The 26,747-nt window shown below is 45.2% G+C and overlaps 1 protein-coding gene across 2 annotated transcripts in view; it reads right to left on the bottom strand.

Annotated features, from left to right (window-relative positions):
- Positions 1-26,747, bottom strand: part of znf407 (zinc finger protein 407) — a 260,095-nt gene that overhangs the window by 101,614 nt on the left and 131,734 nt on the right. The window lies entirely within an intron of this gene.

The raw sequence follows: 26,747 nt of genomic DNA, 5'->3' as shown, positions 1-26,747 counted from the left end.
TCTCACACTTCAGAGGGGAGCAGAGGGAGAGAGAGAGAGGCCAACTCTCCCCTCCAGCCAAACTGACACAAACAGACAACTTCAAAGTGAAGACTGTTGTTTATTTAGTGAAGGGGGATGGGTGGGGAAAGAGAGAGAGAGTCCATCTGATATCCAACTGTCAGGAGAGCATTTTCACATGCAAAATAGAGTGTGTGTGGGAGCGAAAGATTACCTAGAGGGAGAAACATGACAGCACTCAGTATGGTCAGAATGGATCATCATCTGGCAGGCCTCTCTCTCTCTCTCTCTCTCTCTCTCTCTCTCTCTGTTTGTCTCGTTCTCTCTCTCTCTCAGGTTGTCTCGTTCTCTCTCTCTCGGTTTGTCTCGTTCTCTCTCTTTGTAGCTTTCTCTCTGTCTTTCAGTCTCTTTCTCTCTAGTTTTCAGTCTCTCGCTCTCTAGCTTTCTCTCTAGCTTTCAGTCTCTCTCTCTTTCTCTCTAGCTTTCAGTCTCTCTCTCACTTTCTCTCTCACTTTCAGTCTCTCTCTCTTTCTCTCTCTCTTTCAGTCTCTCTTTCTTTCTCTCTAGCTTTCAGTTTCTCTTTCTCTCTAGCTGTCAGTCTCTCTCTCTTTCTCTCGAGCTTTCAGTCTCCCTCTCTCTCTCCATACCCCCTCTCTAGCTTTCAGTCTCTCTCTCTCTCTAGCTTTCAGTCTCTCTCTCTCTCTCTCTCTCTCTCTCTCTCTCTCTCTCTTTCTCTCTAGCTTTCAGTCTCCCTTTCTCTCTAGCTTTCAATCACTCTCTAGCCTTCTCTCTAGATTTCAGTCTCTCTCTCTTTCACTCAAGCTTTCAGTCTCTCTCTTTCTCTCTAGCTTTCAGTCTCTCTCTTTCTTTCTAGCTTTCAGTCTCTCTCTCTCTCTAGCTTTCAGTCTCTCTCTCTATCTCTCTAGCTTTCAGTCTCCCGCTCTCTAGCTTTCTCTTTTCTTTGTCTCTCTTTCTCTCTAGCTTTCTCTCTAGATTTCAGTCTCTCTCTCTTTCTCTCAAACTTTCAGTCTCTCTCTTTCTCTCTAGCTTTCAGTCTCTCTCTTGCTTTCTAGCTTTCAGTCTCTCTCTCTCTCTAGCTTTCAGTCTCTCTCTTTCTCTAGCTTTCAGTCTCTCTCCCTGTCTCTCTCTAGCTTTTAGTTTCTCTCTCTTTCTCTCCAGCTTTCAGTCTCTCAGTCCCTCTATCTCTCCAGCTTTCAGTATCTCTCACTCTCTAGCTTTCAGTCTATCTCTCTCTCTAGCTTTCAGTCTCTCTCTCTCTCTAGCTTTCAGTCTCTCTTTCTCTCTAGCTTTCAGTCTCTCTCTAGCTTTCTCTCTAGATTTCAGTCTCTCTCTCTTTCTCTCTAGCTTTCAGTCGCTCTCTCTTTCTCTGTAGCTTTCAGTCTCTCTCTCTCTATCTCTATATTTCAGTCTTTCTCTAGCTTTCAGTCTCTCTCTCTTTCTCTCTAGCTTTCAGTCTCCCGCTCTCTAGCCTTCTCTGTTTTTCAGTCTCTCAGTCTTTCTCTCTAGCTTCCAGTCTCTCTCCCTCTTTCTCTCTAGCTTTCAGTTGCTCTCCCTCTTTCGCTCTAGCTTTCAGTCTCTCTCCCTCTCTCTAGCTTTCTCTCTCTAGCTGTCAGTCTCTCTTTCTCTCTAGCTTTCAGTCTCTCTCTCTCTCTAGCTTTCAGTCTCTCTCTCTCTCTCTTTCTCTCTAGCTTTCAGCCTCTCTCTCTTTCTCTCTAGCTTTGAGCCTCTCTCTCTCTCTCTAGCTTTCAGTCTCTCTCTCTATCTCTATACCTTTCAGTCTCTCTCTATCTCTAGCTTTCTCTCTGTCTTTCAGTCTCTCATTCTCTCTAGCTTTCATTCTCTGTCCCTCTTTCTCTCTAGCTTTCAGCCCCTCTCTCTCTCTCTCTCTCTCTCTGTGTGTCTTTCAGTCTCTCTATCTCTCTAGCTTTCAGCCTCTCTCTCTATGTGTCTTTCAGTCTCTCTCTCTCTCTCTAGCTTTCAGTCTCCCGCTCTCTAGCTTTCTCTTTTCTTTGTCTCTCTTTCTCTCTGCTTTCAGTCTCTCTCTCTCAAGCGTTCAGTCTCTCTCTCTCTTCCTCTCTAGCTTTCAGTCTCTCTCTAGCTTTCAGTCTCTCTCTCTTTCTCTCAAGCTTTCAGTCGCTCTCTTTTTCTCTCTAGCTTTCAGTCTCCCGCTCTCTAGCCTTCTCTCGGTCTTTCAGTCTCTCAGTCTCTCTTTCTCTCTAGCTTCCAGTCTCTCTTCCTCTTTCTCTCTAGCTTTCAGTTGCTCTCCCTCTTTCGCTCTAGCTTTCAGTCTCTCTCCCTCTTTCTCTCTCCCTCTCTCTAGCTTTCTCTCTCTAGCTGTCAGTCTCTCTTTCTCTCCAGCTTTAAGTCTCTCTCTCTAGCTTTCAGTCTCTCTCTTTCTCTCTAGCTTTCAGCCTCTCTCTCTCTTTATCTCTAGCTTTGAGCCCCTCTCTCTCTCTCTAGCTTTCAGTCTCCCTCTCTATCTCTATACCTTTCAGTCTCTCTCTAGCTTTCTCTCTGTCTTTCAGTCTCTCATTCTCTCTAGCTTTCAGTCTCTCTCCCTCTTTCTCTCTAGCTTTCAGCCTCTCTCTCTCTCTCTCTCTCTCTGTGTCTTTCAGTCTCTATCTCTCTAGCTTTCAGCCTCTCTCTCTCTGTGTCTTTCAGTCTCTCTCTCTCTAGCTTTCAGTTTCTCTCTCTTTCTCTCTAGCTTTCAGTCTCCCGCTCTCTAGCTTTCTCTCTAGCTTTCAGTTTCTCTTTCTCTCTAGCTGTCAGTCTCTCTCTCTTTCTCTCTAGCTTTCAGTCTCTCTCTCTCTCCCTCCCTCCCCTCTCTCTAGCTTTCAGTCTCTCTCTCTCTCTAGCTTTCAGTCTCTCTCGCTCTCTCTCTCTGGCTTTCAGTCTCTCTCTCTCTCTCTAGCTTTCAGTCTCTCTAGCTTTCAGTCTCTCTTTCTCTCTAGCTTTCAATCTCTCTCTAGCTTTCTCTCTAGCTTTCAGTCTCTCTCCCTATGTCTCTCTCTACATTTTAGTTTCTCTCTCTTTCTCTCTAGCTTTCAGTCTCCCGCTCTCTAGCTGTCTCTCTGTCTTTCAGTCTCTCAGTCCCTCTAGCTTTCAGTCTCTCTCCCTCTTTCTCTCTAGCTTTCAGTCGCTCTCTCTCTTTCTCTCTAGCTTTCATCCTCTCTCCCTCTCTCTCTCTCTGGCTTTCAGTCTCTCTCTCTCTCTCTCTAGCTTTCTTTCTCTCTAGCTTTCAGTCTCTCCCTCTTTCTCTCTAGCTTTCAGTCTCTGTCTCTCTTTCTCTCTAGCTTTCAGTCTCTCTCTAGCTTTCTCTCTAGATTTCAGTCTCTCTCTCTTTCTCTCTAGCTTTCAGTCTCTCTCTATCTATCTAGCTTTCAATCTCCCGCTCTCGAGCCTTCTCTTTTCTTTGTCTCTCTTTCTCTCTAGCTTTCAGTCTCTCTCCCTATGTCTCTCTCTACATTTTAGTTTCTCTCTCTTTCTCTCTAGCTTTCAGTCTCCCGCTCTCTAGCTGTCTCTCTGCCTTTCAGTCTCTCAGTCTCTCCAGCTTTCAGTCTCTCTTTCTCTCTAGCTTTCAGTCTCTCTCCCTCTTTTCCTCGAGCTTTCAGTTGCTCTCCCACTTTTGCTCTAGCTTTCAGTCTCTCTCCCTCTTTTGCTCTAGCTTTCAGTCTCTCTCCCTCTTTCTCTCTCCCTCTCTCTAGCTTTCAGCCTCTCTCTCTCTCTCTCTCTAGTTTTCAGTCTCTCTCCCTCTTTGTCTCTACCTCTCTCTAGCTTTCTCTCTCTCGCTGTCAGTCTCTCTTTCTCTCTATCTTTCAGTATCTCTCTCTCTAGCTTTCAGTCTCTTTCTTTCTCTCTAGCTTTCAGTCTCTCTCTCTTTCTCTCTAGCTTTCAGTCTCCCGCTCTCTAGCCTTCTCTCTGTCTTCCAGTCTCTCAGTCAATCTTTCTCTCTAGCTTTCAGTCTCTGTCTCTCTTTCTCTAGCTACAGTCTCTCTCTCTTTCTCTCTAGCTTTCAGTCTCCCAATCTCTAGCTTTCTCTGTCTTTCAGTCTCTCTTTCTCTCTAGCTTTCAGTCTCTCTCCCTCTTTCTCTCTAGCTTTCAGTCGCTCTCTCTCTTTCTCTCTAGCTTTCATCCTCTCTCCCTATTTCTCTCTCTCTCTCCCTAGTTCAGTCTCCCAGTCTCTCTCTCGCTTTCATCCTCTCTCTTTCTCTCTAGCTTTCAGCCTCTCTCTCTTTCTCTCTAGCTATCTCTCTCTAGCTGTCAGTCTCTCTTTCTCTCCAGCTTTCTGTCTCTCTCTAGCTATCAGTCTCTCTCTCTTTCTCTCTTGCTTTCAGTCTCTCTCCCTTTCTCTCAAGCTTTCAGTCGCTCTCTCTTTCTCTCTAGCTTTCAGTCTGCCGCTCTCTAGCTTTCTCTCAGTCTTTCAGTCTCTCAGTCTCTCTTTCTCTCTAGCTTTCAGTATCTCTCCCTCTTTCTCTCTAGCTTTCAGTTGCTCTCCCTCTTTTACTCTAGCTTTCAGTCTCTCTCCCTCTTTCTCTCTCCCTCTCTCTAGCTTTCAGCCTCTCTCTCTCTCTCTAGTGTTCAGTCTCTCTCTCTCTCCCTCTTTCTCTCTCCCTCTCTAGCTTTCTCTCTCTAGCTGTCAGTCTCTCTTTCTCTATAGCTTTCAGTCTCTCTCTCTCTCGACATTTGAGTCTCTCTCTCTCTCTCTAGCTTTCAGTCTCTCTAGCTTTCAGTCTCTCTTTCTCTCTAGCTTTCAATCTCTCTCTAGCTTTCTCTCTAGATTTCAGTCTCTCTATCTTTCTCTCTAGCTTTCAGTCTCTCTCTCTTTCTCTCCAGCTTTCAGTCTCCCTTTCTCTCTAGCTTTCAGTCTCTCTCCCTCTTTCTCTCGAGCTTTCAGTTGCTATCCCTCTTTTGCTCTAGCTTTCAGTCTCTCTCCCTCTTTTGCTCTAGCTTTCAGTCTCTCTCCCTCTTTCTCTCTCCCTCTCTCTAGCTTTCAGCCTCTCTCTCTCTCTCTCTCTCTCTCTCTCTCTAGTTTTCAGTCTCTCTCCCTCTTTGTCTCTACCTCTCTCTAGCTTTCTCTCTCTCGCTGTCAGTCTCTCTTTCTCTCTAGCTTTCAGTATCTCTCTCTCTAGCTTTCAGTCTCTCTTTCTTTCTCTCTAGCTTTCAGTCTCTCTCTCTTTCTCTCTAGCTTTCAGTCTCCCGCTCTCTAGCCTTCTCTCTGTCTTTCAGTCTCTCAGTCAATCTTTCTCTCTAGCTTTCAGTCTCTCCCTCTTTCTCTCTAGCTTTCAGTCTCTGTCTCTCTTTCTCTCTAGCTTCAGTCTCTCTCTCCTTCTCTCTAGCTTTCAGTCTCCCAATCTCTAGCTTTCTCTGTCTTTCAGTCTCTCTTTCTCTCTAGCTTTCAGTCTCTCTCCCTCTTTCTCTCTAGCTTTCAGTCGCTCTCTCTCTTTCTCTCTAGCTTTCATCCTCTCTCCCTATTTCTCTCTCTCTCTCCCTCTCTCTCTCTAGTTCAGTCTCCCAGTCTCTCTCTCGCTTTCATCCTCTCTCTCTTTCTCTCTAGCTTTCAGCCTCTCTCTCTTTCTCTCTAGCTATCTCTCTCTAGCTGTCAGTCTCTCTTTCTCTCCAGCTTTCTGTCTCTCTCTAGCTATCAGTCTCTCTCTCTTTCTCTCTTGCTTTCAGTCTCTCTCTCTTTCTCTCTAGCTTTCAGTCTCTCTCTCTTTCTCTCTAGCTTTCAGTCTGCCGCCCTCTAGCTTTCTCTCAGTCTTTCAGTCTCTCAGTCTCTCTTTCTCTCTAGCTTTCAGTCTCTCTCCCTCTTTCTCTCTAGCTTTCAGTTGCTCTCCCTCTTTTGCTCTAGCTTTCAGTCTCTCTCCCTCTTTCTCTCTCCCTCTCTCTAGCTTTCAGCCTCTCTCTCTCTCTCTCTCTAGTGTTCAGTCTCTCTCTCCCCCCCTCTTTCTCTCTCCCTCTCTAGCTTTCTCTCTCTAGCTGTCAGTCTCTCTTTCTCTATAGCTTTCAGTCTCTCTCTCTCTCGACCTTTGAGTCTCTCTCTCTTTCTCTCTAGCTTTCAGTCTCTCTCTCTTTCTCTCTAGCTTTCAGTCTCCCGCTCTCTAGCTTTATCTCGGTCTTTCAGTCTCTCATTCTCTCTAGCTTTCAGTCTCTCTCCCTCTCTCTCTAGCTTTCAGTCGCTCTCCCTCTTTCCCTCTCCCTAGCTTTAAGCCTCTCTCTCTCTCTAGTTTTCAGCCTCTCTCTCTAGCTTTCAGCCTCTCTCTTTCTCTCTAGCTCTCTCTCTAGCTGTCAGTCTCTCTCTCTCTCTCTCTCTCTCTCTCTCTCTCTCTCTCTCGCTCTCTAGCTTTCAGTCTCTCTCTCTTTCTATTTAGCTTTCAGTCTACCACTCTCTAGCTTTCAGTCATCTCTCCCTCTTTCTCTCTGGCTTTCAGTCTCTCTCTCTTTCTCTCTAGCTTTCAGTCTCCCACTCTCTAGCTATCTCTGTCTTTCAGTCTCTCTTTCTCTCTAGCTTTCATCCTCTCCCCCTATTTCTCTCTCTCCCTCAAGTTCAGTCTCTCTCTCTTTCTCTCTAGCTTTCAGCCTCTCTTTCTCTCTAGCTATCTCTCTCTAGCCTTCAGTCTCTCTCTCTCTAGCTTTCAGTCTCTCTCTCTCTCTCTCTCCTAAATCACTCCGCATTTCGTCAGCCCGGCAGCTTAAATCCAGACTAAATTAGTAGAATGAAGATTAAGTCATTTGGCCTTGAGCTGTTCCAGACATTACGAGTCAAAGACTGAGGATAACTTTAAACTCGGCCGACTGGGGTCAAAACGTGTGTGTGTGTCTGTGTGTGTTTGTGTGAGCGCGTGCGTGCGTGTGTGCATGAGTCTAGAAGATTTCTTCTGCGGGAGTCAATTGAAACCAAATTAAAGGGAGTGTTTTTTTAAATTTTAAATAGAAAATATTACATTCCTTTGGGTAACTGTTTCCTGAGCACACAGCCCTGGCTTCATTATTTTCCATTAGCGTACACAAAGTCAACTGACGACAAGCTTGTTCCCAGGTTGAACGATCGCAAGACTAGACACCATCACTCGTGTCCTGCCCGTGCTTTCCAAGGTTCTACTAGTTTATGGTCAATGGGCTTTGAAGGTAATCAAATCAGTTTGCTGGACTGAGCTGGTTTACCATTCAAATGAACAGTCATCTACCTCCCAACACTGTGGCTAGGTGTGTGTTCTGCATGTCGACCACCGCAACAGCTTAAGTGGACACACCCTGTACAACGGTGGTGTAAGTAAGTAAGTAGCCTGGCACGACCCTTGGCTTTGTACGAGCTGGCTCATAGGAGCAGGAGTCTATCTCCTGTTTCTGTGGTGTGAGGCAGCTTGATAGCAGGGTGCTTGGAGTCTGAGTACAATAATGATTTGTGAAAAGGCATAGTACAGAGTTGTCAATAGAGAAACACAACCGCCCTCTCTGAGTATACAAGAGCAATAACAACTGAGTACAGAGCAAAGTTCAGGAGTAATGTCACAAGGCCTCCTCTGAGAGAGAGAGAGAGAGAGAGAGAGAGAGAGGGCTAGTGCATACACACACACACACACACACACACACACACACACACACTATGGCTGCAATACAAACAAGACCTCAGCACCACAGAGATGCTATTGCGGATTTATATTTACCTTCAATCCCAAAAGGGGGAAGAAAAGATAATGAAATAAATAATAATAGAGGCATCAGATAAGCTCCCGTTTATCCCGCTATGGGGCAAATACAAATTGTCAATTTAATGAACATGGTGGACGTGATGAAAGCGAGGTGAAGGAGCCTCGTTGCCTGACAAACAATCAGGAAATGTTATCTTAATATTGTTCTGTGGTTATTCAGCCCATAACTTAGGGGGGAGGAGCAAAGGCCATGTCCCAGTGAGGTGTCCCTGTTATTGCCTGTTTTTATTATGAGCCATAGCTCAACGGTTGGAAATACACACACACACACACAGACACACACACACCTGACCATATAACTAGAGTTCCAGCAAAGAACAAAGACAGGATTGATACGAGATGTTTGAAAGACAAATGCGTACGTACGTGTGTGTTGGGGGGGGGGGGGGGGGGGGCTTTCCAGATTCAATACATTTATTGCTGTAATGGGTTTAATGAATACCAGACCGTAAATCAAAACGTTTCATCACAAAATCACAAATCAAGCACCGAAACTGGCATCATTGGCTGGTAACCAACCACCAAAAAGGCAGAAAACCCCCCCTACTCCTGATTTGTGTGACAACAAGAGGTCAGAGTCCTCCATCAGCAGCACTTAAAAAGCCTCCAGATGCTTCCTAGTCCAAACTTTTTGGTATTTAAAGCCTCAATCTGAGGATCCCCACCCAAATGAACTATTATCTCCGTATTTATATATTGCCCGTACTAAATTGCGTCGCTGCGAAGAATTACTATGGATATGAATATCTGCGACAATAACTCAGCCACAAGCCTTAAAGACACGACGCTCTTTATTGGGGGCGTCTGATAGCCCTTAAATACAGCACCAGGCAGCCATATCAGTGCTGTTTCTCTCTAATATCAGGCCACATTAGCGGCTCGTAAATCAAATTACACTCCTAGAATTTCATTAAGCTCACCTGCCAGCAGTAGTGCCGGCTAAATATTGATGTTTTCCCACCGCGATTGTGTGGCTCTCAGGTACACAAAAGGAGGAAGGAAAGCAAGGGGAAACGGATGATGAATGTAATTATCTTTTAAGGAATACAGTGGAACTCTGTCATAAATCCCCCTGGTAATACTACGGAGAGGGAGAGGTAGCAATAAAGAGCGTCCTGTGGGCTGGAGTCAACAACGGCAACAACACCGGCTGTGTCCCAAAATGGCACCCCAATCCCTACGTAGGGCCCTACGTTTTGAACAGATCCATATTGGCCCTTGGTCAAAAGGAGTGCCCTATATAGGGACTAGGCTCCCATTTAGGAATGGCCCTGTCTGCTCCCTTCCTGTTTAAAGTGTTCGAGTGTTCAACCAGAGGTGGACTCCACAGCCTGATTACAGCCTGGAGAGAAAGTCAACTCTCTAACAGGAATCAAAGAGGATGATGTATGACAGAGATCACACACCCCAGATAGACAAGCTAATGCAATAGAACGAGAGAGAGAGAGAGAGAGAGAGAGAGAGAGAGAGAGGCTGATAATGCACAAAGATTGACTTGTTACTTTTACACCCTTGATCCAATATTAAAGAAATGATCGAGTACTTTCTTTATTGCCACTCGAATTATCTGAAAGGAATGTGTGTTTCTATTTGTTTTTTTGTCGGTTTTTTTCAACTGAATATATAGCCTAGACCCTGGTTTTGCATAAACAGGCGAGATTTCCTAGATATGGAATCTGGGAAGGCTGTTTGAGCCGGGAGGAGGATGGGGGGGGAGGGTGGGACAACGGCGTCTGGCTATGGATTTTGATTACACACAGAGGGAAATGAGTGAGTCGGGGACCGTGACGACACTCACTTAATAAAAAGGTAAAGTCTATACATCAAAGAGCGTCTAGCTGTAAAACGTTGTATTCTGCTGTGCTGACGGCCCATCCCCATCCTGGCTCATTGTGAGCCCTCTAACGGGGACACTCATATTTGCTATTGGCTCAATGTAATTTTAAATAATGAGCTTTATCCCTGATCTAATTAACAAGGGCCTCGCTCCCCCTCTTCAAATTAGGAAGCCAGTATCGGTCTAGCCGACTGTTGTTTAGCAAATTCGCTTTGTGACAAAACAGCAAAACGGGTTGGCTAGACCTGGTCTCTCTCTCTCTCTCTCTCTCTCTCTCTCTCTCTCTCTCTCTCTCTCTCTCTCTTTCTTACTGGAATTCCAATTCAATGATCACCTTAGATCCCACGCACGCCATAAATCAGACAGGCTTGACAGAGGATGAAAAATGATATTAATAATGTGAAACTTATTATACAGTCCAAAACGCTCCCTTGATAAATGACATTGTTTGGGCCTGACAATGATTGCATTTAAAACATTATTTCTGTTTTGTGCTGCATTCTGTGGGTTGGTGGACGCAGGGGCGTGAGTGTGTGTGCTCATGAAATATCTTCCCATCCCAGATCTCACCCTGGAGTCAAGAGGGCAAATGGTGGCCGGTGGCTCACAACAAACCCAAAACGCACGAGCACACGCACACACGCACGCGTTGAAAAACAGAGCCCATCTCCCTGCCTCCACATCTACACATCAATCGCTACAACACGTTTCACTGGTACTGAGCAACAGACACAGCGGGGAAAGAGCAAGCCAGGAGTAGAGGAAACGAATCTGAGCAACAGACACAGCGGGGGGAAGAGAGCCTGAAAAAGAGAGATACCACCATTCCATAGCACCGTTGTCAGAGAGAGAACAGTAGGGCGTGCTCGACGTGCATAGCAAATCCCTGTGCTAACACCTCACACTCGCTGACTCCAATCTGAGCAACAGACACAGCGGGGGAAAGAGCAAGCCAGGAGTAGAGGAAACGTCAATCTGAGCAACAGACACAGCGGGGGAAAGAGCAAGCCAATCTGAGCAACAGACAGACAGCGGGGGAAAGAGCAAGCCAGGAGTAGAGGAAAGTCAATCTGAGCAACAGAGCGGGGGGAAACAATCTGAGCAACAGTCAATCTGAGCAACAGACACAGCAGGAGTAGAGGGGGAAAGAGCAAGCCAGGAGTCAATCTGAGCAACAGAGCGGGGGAAAGAAACGTCAATCTGAGCAACAGACACAGCGGGGGAAAGAGCAAGCCAGGAGTAGAGGAAACGTCAATCTGAGCAACAGACACAGCGGGGGAAAGAGCAAGCCAGGAGTAGAGGAAACGTCAATCTGAGCAACAGACACAGCGGGGGGAAAGAGCAAGCCAGGAGTAGAGGAAACGTCAATCTGAGCAACAGACACGGCGGGGGAAAGAGCAAGCCAGGAGTAGAGGAAAGCAACAGCAACACAGCAGGGGGGAAAGAGCAAGCCAGGAGTAGAGGAAACGTCAATCTGAGCAACAGACAGTAGAGGAAACGTCAATCTGAGCAACAGACACAGTAGAGGAAACGGGGGAGGTAAAAGAGCAAGCGGGGAAAGGAGGGGGAAAGAGCAAGCCAGGAGTAGAGGAAACGTCAATCTGAGCAACAGACACAGCGGGGGAAAGAGCAAGCCAGGAGTAGAGGAAACGTCAGGAGTCATAAAGTTTCATTTGAAATGGAAACTGGGAGTGCGGTGGAAACATGGTGACACATGTTTTTCTTTCTGCCTGTAGCTGGCTGGGTTAGCAATGCTACGGTGCCACCGGGCTGCGTTTCCATTCATTAACACAGGGGACAGGCCAGTTGTGCTAAGCTAAATGCCACGTACCAGGACACCGAGACAAAAGGCTATCTCCCAAACGGCACCCTACTCCCTATATAGTGCACTAATTTTGACCAGGGCCAGGGAGCGGACAGCTTCAGTCGTACCCGGGGTGTGGGACTGTTTTCGGGGTTTTACTGGATTGGCAAGGGGTGGATAGGACTGAGGAGGATGCACAGCACACTGCATAGAGAGACGGGGAATGCAAAAAGTTGATGCTGAGCAGATAAGGACGTCTGTATATGTCAATCAATCATTCAGCTAACTAGCCCACTGGGGGCTTCGATAAGATCAATTGCGTTGCTATATTTGTGGTGCATCTTTGGCTTATGCTACTGATGATTTCAGTTGGCATCGTAAGCTGATGATTTGGGCAAATGATTACACAAATCGTTTTGTATTACAGCTAACTCTCAAAGTAGTGTACACTCAAGCCACTCGTGATGTAAGACACTGATGAAACACATACACACTTCTACACCGAGTGGACAAAACATTAGGAACACCTTCCTAATGACGAGTTGCGCCCCCAGAACAGCCACAATTCGTCGGGGCGTGGACTCTACAAGGTGCCCGGAAGCTTTCCACAGGGATGCTGGCCCATGTTGACTCCAATGCTTCCCACAGTTGTGTCAAATTGGCTGGATGTCCTTTGCCTGGTGACCATTCTTGATCCCCACGGGAAACTGTTGAGCGTGAAAAATGCAGCAGCGTTGCAGTTCTTGACACAGTCAAACCGGTGTGCCTGGCACCTACTACCATACCTTGTTCAAAAGCACTGAAATATGTTGTCTTGCCCATTCACCCTCTGAATGGCACACAGACACAATCCATATCTCAATTGTCTCAAGGCTTAAAAATCCTTGTTTTTTATCCTGTCCCCTCCCCTCCATCTACACTGATTGAAGTGGATTTAACAGGTGACATCAATAAGGGATCTTATCTTTCACCAGGATTCACCTGGTCAGTCTATGTCTCGCTCTTTGTGCTGTTGTCTGTGCCCAACAATGGTTGTACCCTCTTTTGTGCTGCCATGTTGAGTTGCTACCATGTTGTTGTCATGTTGTTGTCTTACGTCTCTTCGTGTAGTGTTGTCTCTCATTTCGTGATGTGTTTTGTCCTATATTTTCTATCTAATTAATTTTTAATCCCAGGCCCCCGTCCCCGCAGGAGGCAGTTTGCCTTTTGGTTGGCCGTCATTGTAAATAAGAATTTGTTCTTAACTGACTTTGCCTCGTTAAACAAAGATTAAATAAAATAAATAAATTGTTAGTAAGAGCAGGTGTACACTCAGTGTATATACTCCACTGCATCAGTCGACTCTCTCTCCATCTCACATGACAATGTCCTCCACAGTATGATACAATGCTCTCCTCCTGCAGCTGATCTTATTACCCCCCCCCCCCTCCCTTCATCTCCCTGCGAACGGCCATGATGGGGGGCCATTTATCTCACTCCGCCAGCTACCACAATAATATAAATCAAGAATTTCCCTCCAAATATAACAATATTTGTATTTGGGGGGAGGGGGGGAAGGGTGGGTGGGGTAGAATGGGGTTATAATTGATTACCACAGCTGTGCTAATTAAAAGCAATGGAAGTTTCATTAATCTTGGTCAGGAGGGAGGGTGCGGCGGTGGCGGTACGGTGGCTGTAACGGGTTCCGTTACCCCGGGGCCAGGCCTGGCCATCCGCTTGAGTCTGCCGCTACCATGTCCTACTCGTCAGTCAGGTGATTTTGGGCCATTGTTGAGTTTATTAAAGCAGGTTCATGTGATACACCCATTAATAATCACAACAAAAGCCCTTCTCTCTCTCTCCCTCTCTCTACGGCCCCCTTCTCTCTCTTTCCCTCTCATGTTTACTGCAATGTCCAGGAATAGAGAGAAAATTGCTTTCTTCTGTCTTGTTTTTGTTGGTGCTTTTTCTTCGCAGGGACAGAGAGAGCGAGAGAGACAGAGACCGAGAGACAGAGAGAGCGAGAGAGACAGAGAGAGACAGAGACCGAGAGAGACAGAGAGAGACAGAAACCGAGAGAGAGAGAGAGAAAGACAGAGACAGAGAGAGAGAGAGAGAAAGACAGAGACAGAGAGAGAAAGACAGAGACAGAGACAGAGAGAGAGAGAGAGAGGAAGACAGAGACAGAGAGACAGAGACAGAGACAGAGACAGAGAGAGAGAGAGAGAGAGAGAGAGAGAGAGAGAGAGAGAGAGAGAGAGAGAGAGAGAGAGAGAGAGAGGGAAAACAGCATCAGCTATAACTTTCCTTGTGCACCTTTTCATGCATCCAAAACCACTTCTCTGAGAATGGTCAATGACCTTCATATGAGAAAGAATACTGGACCATAATCCCTAGATTTTCACAACGGGCAGATACCTAGTTAAAATGACCTCATGACATCATTTTGACCGGTTCCTTGCTGTAACAACGTATTTTCAATCAATCAGTCTTTCATAATGATGTCATTTTAATCAGTCTTTCATAATGCCGTCATTTCAACCAGTCTTTCATAAATGACGTCATTTCAACCAGTCTTTCATAAATGACGTCATGTCAACCAGTCTTTCATAAATGACGTTATTTCAACCAGTCTTTCATAAATGACGTCATTTCAACCAGTCTTTCATAATGACGTCATTTCAACCAGTCTTTCATAATGACGTCATTTCAACCAGCTTCTTGTTGTAATGATACGTTATTATTTCAACCAGTTTTGAACACTCAGTGCATCTAGCTTACAGCTAAAGACCTTACATCATGTGACACACAAGCTAGTTCACTAACCACCATCATATTGTTTACTGTTCTAGCAGTACGACAGAGTCAGGATACCAAGAGCCGGCTGCGCACACTAAATACCCGAGTAATGGATGCTCCACGTTAATTCAGAACTTTAGTTCCTCGACCACGACTCCCAAACGCAATTATGAGCACCCTCGGCATCTGTGAGAAGTAGGCAGTGTGTGTGTGTGTGTGTGTGTGTGTGTGTGTGTGTGTGTGTGTGTGTGTGTGTGTGTGTGTGTGTGTGTGCGTGCGTGCGTATGGAGGGAGAGTTGTGAAAAGACCTGGGACATTTATTTAATCATGTAATATCTGAGGGATTGGAACGAGACATACACTTTGTACCATTATAAATTTGCAGCGCTTTAGCGGGAAGATGAGGGATTTGGCTTCACAGCAAAAGAAAATAGAGGGAGGAAGTACCTGGATGTGTGTGTGTGTGTGTGTGTGTGTGTGTGTGTGTGTGTGTGTGTGTGTGTGTGTGTGTGTGTGTGTGTGTGTGTGTGTGTGTGTGTAATGCATCGCTCTAAGTATCTGTGAGTGTGTGTTGTTCGGCATAGAGCAACAGCCTGCTGTCACATATAGTATCTCTATGCATCTGTAGGACAGTGAACAATGCACTGTTGTGAGCGAGACTCTGGGCAGGCACACAGAAACACACAGCGGCACACACACACACACACACACACACACAATAACAATTCTCCACTAATTTACACATGAATACAAAGACACACACATGAACTCAGCAAAAAAAGAAATGTCCTCTCACTGTCAACTGCATTTATTTTCAGCAAACTTAACATGAGTAAATATTTGTATGAACATAACAAGATTCAGCAACTGAGACATGATCTGAACAAGTTCCACAAAAATGTGACTAACATAAATGGAATAATGTGTCCCTGAACAAAGAGGGGGTCAAAATCAAAAGTAACAGTCAGTTTCTGATGTGGCCACCAGCTGCATTAAGTACTGCAGTGCATCTCCTCCTAATAGACTGCACCAGATTTGCCAGTTCTTGCTGTGAGATGTTACCCCACTCTTCCACCAAGGCACCTGCAAGTTCCCAGACATTTCTGGGGGGAATGGCCCTAGCCCTCACCCTCCACTCCAACAGGTCCCAGACGTGCTCAATGGGATTGAGATCCGGGCTCTTCGCTGGTCTAGGAAATCACGCACAGAACGAGCAGTACAGTATGGCTGGTGGCATTGTCATGCTGGAGGGTCATGTCAGGATGAGCCTGCAGGAAGGGTACCACATGAGAGAGGAGGATGTCTTCCCTGTAAAGCACAGCGTTGAGATTGCCTGCAATGACAACAAGCTCAGTCCGATGATGCTGTGACATACCGCTCCAGACCATGATGGACCCTCCACCTCCAAATCGATCACGTTCCAGAGTACAGGCCTCGGTGTAACGATCGTTCCTTTGATGATAAACGCGAATCCTACCATCACCCCTGGTAAGACAAAACCGCGACTTGTCAGTGAAGAGCACTTTTTGCCATTCCTGTCTGGTCCAGCGACGGTGGGTTTGTGCCCATAAGTGACGTTGTTGCCGGTGATGTCTGGTGAGGACCTGCCTTACAAAAGGCCTACAAGCCCTCAGTCCAGCCTCTCTCAGCCTATTGTGGACAGTCTAAGCAGTGATTAAGGGACTGTGCATTCCTGGTGTAACTTGGGCAGTTGTTGTTGCCATCCTGTACCTGTCCCGCAGGAGTGATGTTCGGATGTACCGATGCTGTGCAGGTGTTGTTACACGTGGTCTGCCACTGCGAGGACGATCAGCTGTCCGTCCCATCTACCTGTAGCACTGTCTTAGGCGTCTCACAGTACGGACATTGCAATTTATTGGCCTGGCCACATCTGCAGTCCTCATGCCTCCTTACAGCATGCCTAAGGCACGTTCACGCAGATGAGCAGGGACCCTGGGCATCTTTCTTTGGTGTTTTTCAGAGTCAGTAGAAAGGCCTCTTTAGTGTCCTAAGTTTTCATAACTGTGACCTTAATTGCCTACCGCCTGTAAGCTGTTAGTGTCTTAATGACCGTTCCACAGGTGCATGTTCATTAATTGTTAATGGTTCACTGAACAAGCATGGGAAACCGTGTTGAAACCCTTTACAATGAAGATCTGTGAAGTTATTTGGATTTTTACGAATTATCTTTGAAAGACAGGGTCCTGAAAAAGGGCTTACACACACAAACACACACACACACACACACACACACACACACACACACACACACACGAACACACACACACACACACACACACACACACACACACACACACACCTCCCCCCCTGCCCCCCCCAAAAAACAATCTCTCAAACCCAGTGTAATACAATTATAGAATTGATTACTACCTTGACCTGCAGTGCCCAACAAAACAATATCAGGAGAAAATAACAAGCTAAGTCTAATAACTTCTCATTTGTATTGAGCTGAAACAGCAGCAAACACAGTCAGATATACATTCACTCAATAAAATCCTGCAGTGTACCGTGTGGGTCATTTCAAATCCCCCGGTGCCAATGGAAATGAGAAACACACACACACGCACACACACAGAGACATAGAAAGAGAAAGGTGCACTAGCACACTCACACACAGTGTTGGGTCAGGGGGACAGCAGTAGCTGAGAGCCAGGTGTGACCTGCCTGCCCAGGTGCTCAGGAAAACCGCTGTTAACAGCCACGATTGATGATCTAATCAAACTGTCACCGCGGCGATCGGTGGCGGGAAGGGTAGAGTGGGGGGTGGGGGCCCTCTGGGTGGGGAGAATATCCAGGAGGCCTGTGCATGCTTACCGTTAGCCCAAATTGAGAGTGACAGTCTCAATAGTGAGAAGGCTTTTTTCCCCCTAAGTAATGGAGGAAACAACTCCAGAGGCCTTCCGGAGGATGTCACATAATCAAGGAGACCCTCTCGTTCTTTTTTTCTCTCTCGAACCATTTCGGCTCAGGGTTTTTTTGGATTCGGAAAACAAAACTTGGGGAGATGATTTGATACTCGGGCCGAACAAACCACCCGCTGTACGCCGCAAAGTTGATTATGACATGTCTATTCTTGGACCTCCTTAACCCACACGCTATGCTCTCTCTCGCAGCCCTACACACGCACACACACACACACACACACACACACACACACACACACACACACACACACACACACACACACACACACACACACACACACACACACACACACACACACACACACACACACACACACGCACACACACACACGCACACACAGTTTTGAGCCCAGTATACACACACATGCACACCGGGCAACGCAAACCTGACCAACGAGCTGAATCAATCTGCCCACCATGCACCGTACAGTAAGTGAAGAGTCACACGCATGATGAAAACTGTGTTAGAGATCTTATCCACTGTCTCTCACTATGGTTAACCAGCTTGAACACAGGTACCACATGCTCATATGTATCTCCTATGTGCCCGTGTGGGCGGACCGGCACGAAAAAATATAAACATCTTATCATCAATACAACACCAGGAAGTGATGATAAATCCATTACCGCGCTAACACACGAGGACAACGTCCAAAGTTGGAGAAACTTGTCATAACTGATATTGGCAGCCGCGACGGGTTTATGCGCTGGTATCTGTTTCGGCGCTAATCACCTTCTCCAGGATATGTCCACGGCTCCTGCTCCTCCGTTCAGCTCGCATTAGTTTAATCGCTGCTTAGCTAATTCATTGATTCATTGGTTCATTAGTGAGGTCTGGCAACATCCATTCCTTATGACAGTGACAGTCTGACGTTTCAATTGAGAAAGGCAGAAAGAAGTAGCCCACATGGAGTTGCAGGGAGTCGCGGTAAGAGTACTCTGACCTCTCTTCAATTAGCCACACAATGCTAGCTCTTCCACTTGTGCTCTTGTCATAAATTAGACGGCAGCTGAGCACATTCTCTTCTCTCGTGGTTTCTGCTAACGCTAGTTGATGACAACATTCCTAGACTGAAAGTTAGAGGCTTGGGAGATGGATTGGGAGGTCTGGCAGAGAGTAGCTATTCTACTGGTCTGTCCAAATGTCTATACTAGGGGAAAGGGGGATACCTAGTCAGTTGAACAACTGAATGCAATCAGCCCGAAATGTTTAATCGATGTGTACGTCACCGGCGCCCGGGGAGCAGTTGTTGTGGGGGTTAACTGCCTTGCTCAAGGGCAGAACGGCAGATTTTTCCACCTTGCCGGCTCAGGGATTCAAAACAGCGACCTTTGTGTTACTGGCCCAACGCTCTACATTGCTTCATACTAAGTGCTAGTGTGGATATTGGAACAACGATATTGAAACAAGACACATATTCATAAAGTCTCTCAGATTATGAGTGCTGATCTAGGATCAGGTACCCCCCCCCCCCCCCCAAAGACATGCTATTGCTATATTATGCTATATTACATTACAACTAGTTTAGACCTAGACTAAACTGCTGCTGGTCGTTAGGCCGACTGGTCTGTCTGACTGATAACAACATTCAGAGTATTACATCACTGGAAGAGTTGTTGCATATGAGGAACTCAGGTTTTCAGAACGCAGCCTTGTACACAGTGGTGGAAAAAGTACCTAATTGTCATACTTGTGTAAAAGTAAATATACCTTAATAGAAAATGACTCAAGTAAAAGTGAAAGTCACCCAGTAAAATCCTACTTGAGTAAAAGTTTTTAAAAGTATTTTGTTTTAAATATACTTAAGTATCAACGCTAAATGTAATTGCTAAAATATACTTAAGTATCAAAAGTAAAAAGAAATAATTTCAAATTCCTTATATTAAGCAAACCGGACAGCATGATTTTCTTGTTCTTAAAATTTACAGACAGCCACGGGAACACTCAGACATAATTTACAAACAAAGCTTTTGTGTTAAGTGAGTCCGCCAGATCAGATGCAGTACGGATGACCAGGGATTTTCTCTTTAAGTGCGGGAATTAGACCACTTTCCTGTCCTGCTAAGAATTCAAAATGTACTTTTTTTTCTTCGAAACAAGTACTTCTGGGTGTCAGGGAAAATATGGAATAAAAAGTACAAGTACAAGTACAGATACCAAAAAAAACTACTTAAGTAGTACTTTAAAGTATTTTTTACTTATGTACTTTACACCACGCGTGTACATACGCACAAACACGCACGTTGCCAGCCTGCACCATATGCCCATGACAAGTGCATAAAACCATTCTCCAGCGATCGCACAGGCCAACCCATAAAAACTTAATGCACCTAATTTTCCAGTAATCAAACTTTTATAGACTGCAATGGCTTTTAGACTAACACATTTCTAATTAGCGTTTAATTTCAATGGCAATATTAACGCGACCCCTCATTCGGCGCCGACCGTTCATCCCTCATGAAATATTGAGTAGGGTAAACAGAGGCCGTGTCCACTGGCGCCTGTTCAAACAAACACACAGCAACACAAAAAGGTGAGCGATGGGCCACTACGCCCTCTCTACTACACACCAGCCACAGGAGACTGACTCAGGGAAAACCGTTTACCACAGTGGCAGTGACTGTTGCTGCAGTTCAAAGCCTTTAAAATGCACAAAACACATATCTGCATTGTGCACTCAGCCCCTATGGTCGTAATATAGGATATGGTTGTGTTCATTAGGGCACCCAATGGAAAATGTTGTCGAAAAGTGTTGCTACGAAAACCAAAATTGAGCTTTTGTATTAGACAGGTCCAGGTAGTCCCTCCCTGTTTCAGTCTTCTTTCCTCCGTTTGGTGCCTAAAGAACATGGCCCTGTGACTGTCATATCATACTTGTTCTGGGTGCCAAGCCATTATCTGTGTACAGTAAGCAGTGATTGCCTAACCATGACACCATTACTCTTGGGTGGTAACAATTCAATTCAGAGCTGATACTGAAAGGTAAGGGAGAGAGGAAGAAACAGGGGAGATGGATTCATTCTTAAAAATTAAGAGGGTGGATTTAATCCAAAGAATTAAGGGCAACAATATTTCTCTCTTAACCTCGTCCTCTCTCCACAGCACCGTTCTAGCGAGTAAACACACACACGTGCGCGCACACACTCTAATGTAATTTGACCCCTGTGAGTGTGGCAGGGCTTTGGACTCTGTGTGGTACACATTGCCACCATGCTGCTACCCTGCAGGACTCTTCCGCCCCCTCTACCCCTGTCCAGCCTGCCCCGTCCCAGTCCACAGCGACTGGGCAATATGGCTGCACCGCACGGCATACTGGGAAGCGGCTGTGAGCCCAGAACCTGGTGCTGCCAAGCCAGATGCCCGCTCTGCCACCCTCGGCCTCTGGCACAGACAAGCTGCCTGTACCTGAGCAGCACTGCAGTAGAGTGTGGTTGTGAACACACCACATACATGTCTTTGTTGAACCATCATGCAGTATTAATACCTAATGTCAGCTAGGCTAACTCATTATTTGTTTCCTCTCTCCTTGGTGTTGTGTGTACTGTATGTGATATTGGCTTGGCTACTAGGGCTGACCCCAAAGATTTGAAGAATTAGGATTTGATCGGTTCGACTCTGGTTCTAATCACATTTAGCTGATTTGAGTAGGGGAGAGTGGGGTAAGCTGAGCCATTTTTTACATTCCACATCATTCTGTCAAGTGAAATATATTATTCTTTCTAAGAAAGATATCGACATGTATTTCAGGCTGTTATGTATCCCTGGAAAGAAATCAGAATTCACGCAAACATTACAGTTTTGAAAACAAAGCTTGTCCCAAAAATTATATTCTATACATCCCCGGATACGGGTAGTTGAGCCACGGGACAGGGTAAATTAAGCCGCCTACAAATTTCTGTACTGAATAAAATATGACCTCTTTTTAAACCCATGCCTACGTCATTTCCCAACTACAATTCACTTTTCTGTCTTTAATTCATTTTAAGCATCTATTAACACAGGCTTGGCGCCTAAACAAATACACTTTGGTATCTCATATCCCAGTGATAATTCCTTGCATTACACCTGGGAAGAAAACGCTTCAATTTGCCATTGGTTCAACCGTTGGCTCAATTTACCACATGGACTTTGGCTCAACTTACCCCAAGGTAAACATTTTGACTATATTAGCCCACTCGGCTACAGGAACACACTTTCATGCTATGTTTAGGACCTCATTTTGAAGCTTTTAGAGACTCCCAACTGATGTATAGAACCATCTTAAAATGATCTACTTTGGTTTAGACATAAGCATCATGGAACCTCTAACACAATAAATCCATTTGACATGGTGAAAATCTGTTTGTTTTTTTACCTAACTTGCTTACCACTATTCCCATGTGGTTTCCCATGTGGTTTCCCATGTGGTTTCTTCCTTCACAGAGTCCATGAAATGATGACCTCTTCCTAAATCTAGATGGTGATTCATTTTGTGTATGGCTTCCTAGAAACAAGGGCGGGTCAACGTACCCCTTTGGCTTAACTTACCCCACTGTCCCCTGTTTTACCATGGAGCAGGAGCCACGGGCGCAAGTCTATCAACATGCCAGAGTGCCAAGAAAGCCCCCAAATGTGTCTGCTGCAGAGGGACAGGCCAAAGCCATAAGAGTTTTGATCAGTCATATAGTGTTGTTGTTTTTTTGTGTGTTTTTTTTTACATATTTGCAGAAGAGTTGAATATTAGTTTCTAAATGACAAATCTGATTCAAATCAAAAAATGGTGATTTGTGGATCGCCTTATTGGCTAAATACAGTAAGTGGACATGAATGAACATACCCAGCAAAAGTAATGCTTGTTCTGTCGTGGTCAATTTTTCTTTTTCCAATGTTACTGCCCCACATTGATAGTTCTTATGAAAACCTTTTCACCAACTTTATCAGTTAAATAAATAGGACTCACTTGGCTGTCAACACGCCCATTTAATGAGTGAAGAGTGTATTAGTTCAAACAGGTTTATTATTATAAATGGGAAAATGGGGGGTAGTTTTACAATTGCCTAAAAAAACATGGGTACCTTAGACTGGTCAGTCATCTTTGAACACTTTGTTTTTAAATTGCTCAAAATTACGTTCAATTAAGGCGAGGTCACTGCCGTCAATCACAACAGCAAAACTCGTTCAATTGTTGGTTTAGGTGCATTTACATCTTTCAAACCAGCAACACACAAGCCTCTCTCACTCACAGACTCAAACACACACACACACGACACAGATACATGTCACGCACACACGCACGCACGCACGCACGCGCACACACACACACACACACACACACACACACACACACACACACACACACACACACACACACACACACACACACACACACACACACACACACACACACACACACACACACACACACACACACACACACACACACACGACACAGATACATGTCACACACACACGACACAGATACATGTCACACACACACACACGCATGCACGCGCACACACACACACACAAACATTTCTGTATACCCGCAACAACATCTACTAAACAATTGTATGTGAACAATACAATTTGATTTGACACGCATGTTGACCTAGGCCTACTCCACCAAGCTATTGAATTGTAGGTATAGATATTCATTATTGTTTCATTTATCTCACAAATTTCACTCTGTCAAATTGAAGGGATATTTCACCCAAATGACTTATTGGTTTCCTTACCCTGTAAGCAGCCTAAGGGGAAGGTAAGAAAACAACCCATGCCTTGGTTTTGTATCTCTGGCCACTGTCTTCAAACGCTAATGTTGTAGCATTTGTGGCCCAAAACCAAAGCAAGTCACTATACCTGATATTAGCATTTCTCGCACTTCAGCGAGCTACACACATTTTCTTAAGACACTTTTGATGATGATTTGGACATGAAACACGTCTTACATCGGCTCGGGGCCACAAATGCTACACAAAAGTTAGCAAAAACATATAAAATGACAATTGCACAGAACCCCACGCATCAAACCTTGGTTTAGTATATTCATAAATAGCCCAGAGCTTATTAAATCTCTTCTCAGGGACCTGCAACCATCTCATGTAATTTATATATTACCTGGCGGTGGTCTACCTCTTGGTCTTCCTCAAGAACAAGTTTTGTGTATTTGATATAGTCCAGACCTGCACTCCAAACAGCAAACGGTGCCAACACATTTGTAGTCACACGCTTGATGTAATCATTGCATGCTAGGAATATAGGACCAAATACTAGACTTTTGACTACTTCAATAGACATATAAGACTTTTGGTCCCCTAAAATAGGGGGACGACGTACAGAAAGTGACTACTTCAATAGTCATATAAGACTTTTGGTCCCCTGAAATAGGGGGACGACGTACAGAAAGTGACTACTTCAATAGACATATAAGACTTTTGGTCCCCTAAAATAGGGGGACTACGTACAGAAAGTGACTACTTCAATAGACATATAAGACTTTTGGTCCCCTAAAATAGGGGGACTACGTACAGAAAGTGACTACTTCAATAGACATATGACTTTTGGTCCCCTAAAATAGGGGGACGATGTACAGAAAGTGACTACTTCAATAGACATATAAGACTTTTGGTCCCCTAAAATAGGGGGACTACGTACAGAAAGTGACTACTTCAATAGACATATAAGACTAAAATTTTGGTCCCCTAAAATAGGGGGACTATGTACAGAAAGTGACTACTTCAATAGACATATAAGACTTTTGGTCCCCTAAAATAGGGGGACTATGTACAGAAAGTGACTACTTCAATAGACATATAAGACTTTTGGTCCCCTAAAATAGGGGGACGACGTACAGAAAGTGACTACTTCAATAGACATATAAGACTTTTGGTCCCCTAAAATAGGGGGACTATGTACAGAAAGTGACTACTTCAATAGACATATAAGACTTTTGGTCCCCTAAAATAGGGGGACTACGTACAGAAAGTGCTGTAAATTCTAAACGGACCCGATATGGATGAACATACCCCTCAAATTAAAGCTGACAGTCTCATAGTCATTGTATCATTTCACATCCAAAGTGCTGGAGTACAGAGCCAAAACAACAGCAAAAATGTGTTACTGTTCCAATACTTTTGGAGCTCACTGTATATTTGACTACCGAAAGGACAAATCCACAAAGAAATGGTTCATTCATTGTTTGAATTTAAGAGGCCAGTTCATAAGAGCAGATGAAGATATCAAGGATCTGGAAATATTATGTATGGAGGAATGGTCTGAGATCCCTCCCAACGTGGTCTCCAATCTCATAAAACATTATAGAAAAAGACTCAGTGCCATTATCCTCGCAAGGGGAGGGTGGCGGAGTAAACCGGGGTGCCAGGTATTTTGACCACTTTCTTTAAAAAAAAATTATAAATGTTTGTACTAGTTAAACTATATTTCCAAAATATGATAATTTTCCCACAAAATGTTGTGTAATATATATAGGTAACTGCCATAATTGAGGAAACACTAAGATAACGTGCCTTAACTGGGGGTTGCGCCGCCACCACAGCTTCAATGTACCTTGGCATAGATTCTACAAGTGTCTGAACTCTATTGGAGGGATGCGACAGAATTCTTCTACAAGAAACTCCATCATTTGTTGAAGGTGGTGGAAAACTGTCTCAGGCATCGCTCCAGTATCTACCATAAGTGTTCAATTGGGTTTGAAATTTAGTGACACACACACACACACACACACACACACACACACACACACACACACACACACACACACACACACACACACACACACACACACACACACACACACACACACACACACACACACACACACACAGAGAGAGATCTCTTCTAGGTTTGGAAGCCAAAATAATGGGCAACTGGGCATTTTGATACATGCTTAATTAACTCAGGAACCACACCTGTGCGGAAGTACCTGCTCTCAACATACTTTGTAACCCTCATTTACTCAAGTGTTTCTTCTATTTTGGCAGTTACCTATAGCTCAGTGTTTGTATTCTTTATTTGATGCAGTCTTTTTTGCTCATCTTCATCAAGGGTGCCAATCAATATAGACCTGACTGTATATCCACACATAGACAGACACAAAAGTAGGCAGACCTCCAAACTACCCACAGTGCCATACAGTGAAGAATAGTGGTGAATGAAACCGGGACCCAGATGTGTCATATTAGAACAGGCCAGAACTCCTCTCCCTCTCCCTCTCCCTCTCTCTGAACCTGTCATGGAGGCTAGAGTTTGTCATCTTACCTCCGGATCCTGTGCCCATCCTAGCCCAGCCCATTTCTCACCCCCACCCAAAATAACCTGCTTTTCCAGAGCCCAGACAAACCAAGCTAACTGGAGCTGGGCACTACGACTAGTCAGGTCTCTCCCCTCGTTCTCCTCCCATCCCTTCTCCTCTTCTCTTCCTTTGACTAACAGATCTCCCCAGTGTTCTAAAAATACCAGGTGAATAGGGCCGTGGAGATGGTGATGAAACAGCCTCTCTGACACTGTCCTGCTGCAATCCATCTCTCCCCTGCCTCCCCTGCCTGCCAGCCAGCATATGTTTGCAATTGGCTCCCCCACTCCCGCCAGCCCCCGGTCCCTCCCCTACCTCCCTCCCTCTCCCCTTATCCCCTCTCGCCTGGTCCCCAGTTACCACTCCAGTCCTCTCTCCCCTCCTCCCCCTTTCTCCAGTCCCCAGCTACCCCTCGAGTCTCCAAGTCTGGGCTTTTCAAACTGGTGCAGTTATCAATCATTGGGCCAGCACTGTCAAGAGCTGGCTAAAACCACTGCCACTATACACTCTCCACATTCTCCCTTTTCTCTTTTTCTCTCTTCATGTCAGTCTGTCTCCATCACCTCTCCCCCCCCCCTCTCCCTCTCCCTCTCTCTCTCCTCACTTACACTCACCCAAATTTGTTCCACTTAATAAGCCCTCCCCAATGACCTTGTGCTAATTAAGCACTGCTGCGTTGGAAATATGATGGTTAATTAATGATGAGATAAATTCTGTCTCCAGGACTGTCAGAAAAATGATGACACCGTGTTTTACAGGTTTAAATAGAACAAACCTCATGGCCTCTCGCTGTGTGTGTGTGTTTAAGAAAGAGAGAAGCAGTAGAAAATAATGGTACAACGCCGATGTCTGTATGCATACATGCACTTGACTCTCTCACGTGCACATGCGTGCAATATGTTTGTGTGTGTGTATGTGTGATGTAATGGTATTGTATGGCACTGCGGTATGTTTTATGGGGCAGCAGGGTGACTATAGTTAGTTTTGGCAGAGACACACTCTGAGGTAAACGCTATCAGGTAACACAAGCTCCACAAGGCCACTCCATTCATGCCTGTCGCTGGTGTGTGTGTGTGTGTGTTCGCGTTTGTGCACATGCGCGTGCTCTCTCCGACCTTTGCTGTAATGTCACCCTCTAATACCGAGCCAAGGACACAGAGGTCTTTCATTCAGACACAATACACCTACAAACCCCACTGTGATTTCACTCACATTACCAACCAGCATCCTCAAACCACGAAACAAAAAAAGCCCAAATCAACTAAATATGTGGCAATTCATCTTGAAGAACATTCAGGGCGGCAGGTAGACTAGTGGTTAGAGCGTTGGGCCAGTAACCGAAAGGTTGCTAGATCGAATCCC

This window comes from Oncorhynchus masou, chromosome 30 (genome assembly GCF_036934945.1).
Source record: "Oncorhynchus masou masou isolate Uvic2021 chromosome 30, UVic_Omas_1.1, whole genome shotgun sequence".
NCBI classification, from domain to species: Eukaryota; Metazoa; Chordata; class Actinopteri; order Salmoniformes; family Salmonidae; genus Oncorhynchus; species Oncorhynchus masou.
The sequence above is the reverse complement of the archived record's forward strand: the minus strand, read 5'-3'. Positions and strand labels throughout refer to the sequence as shown.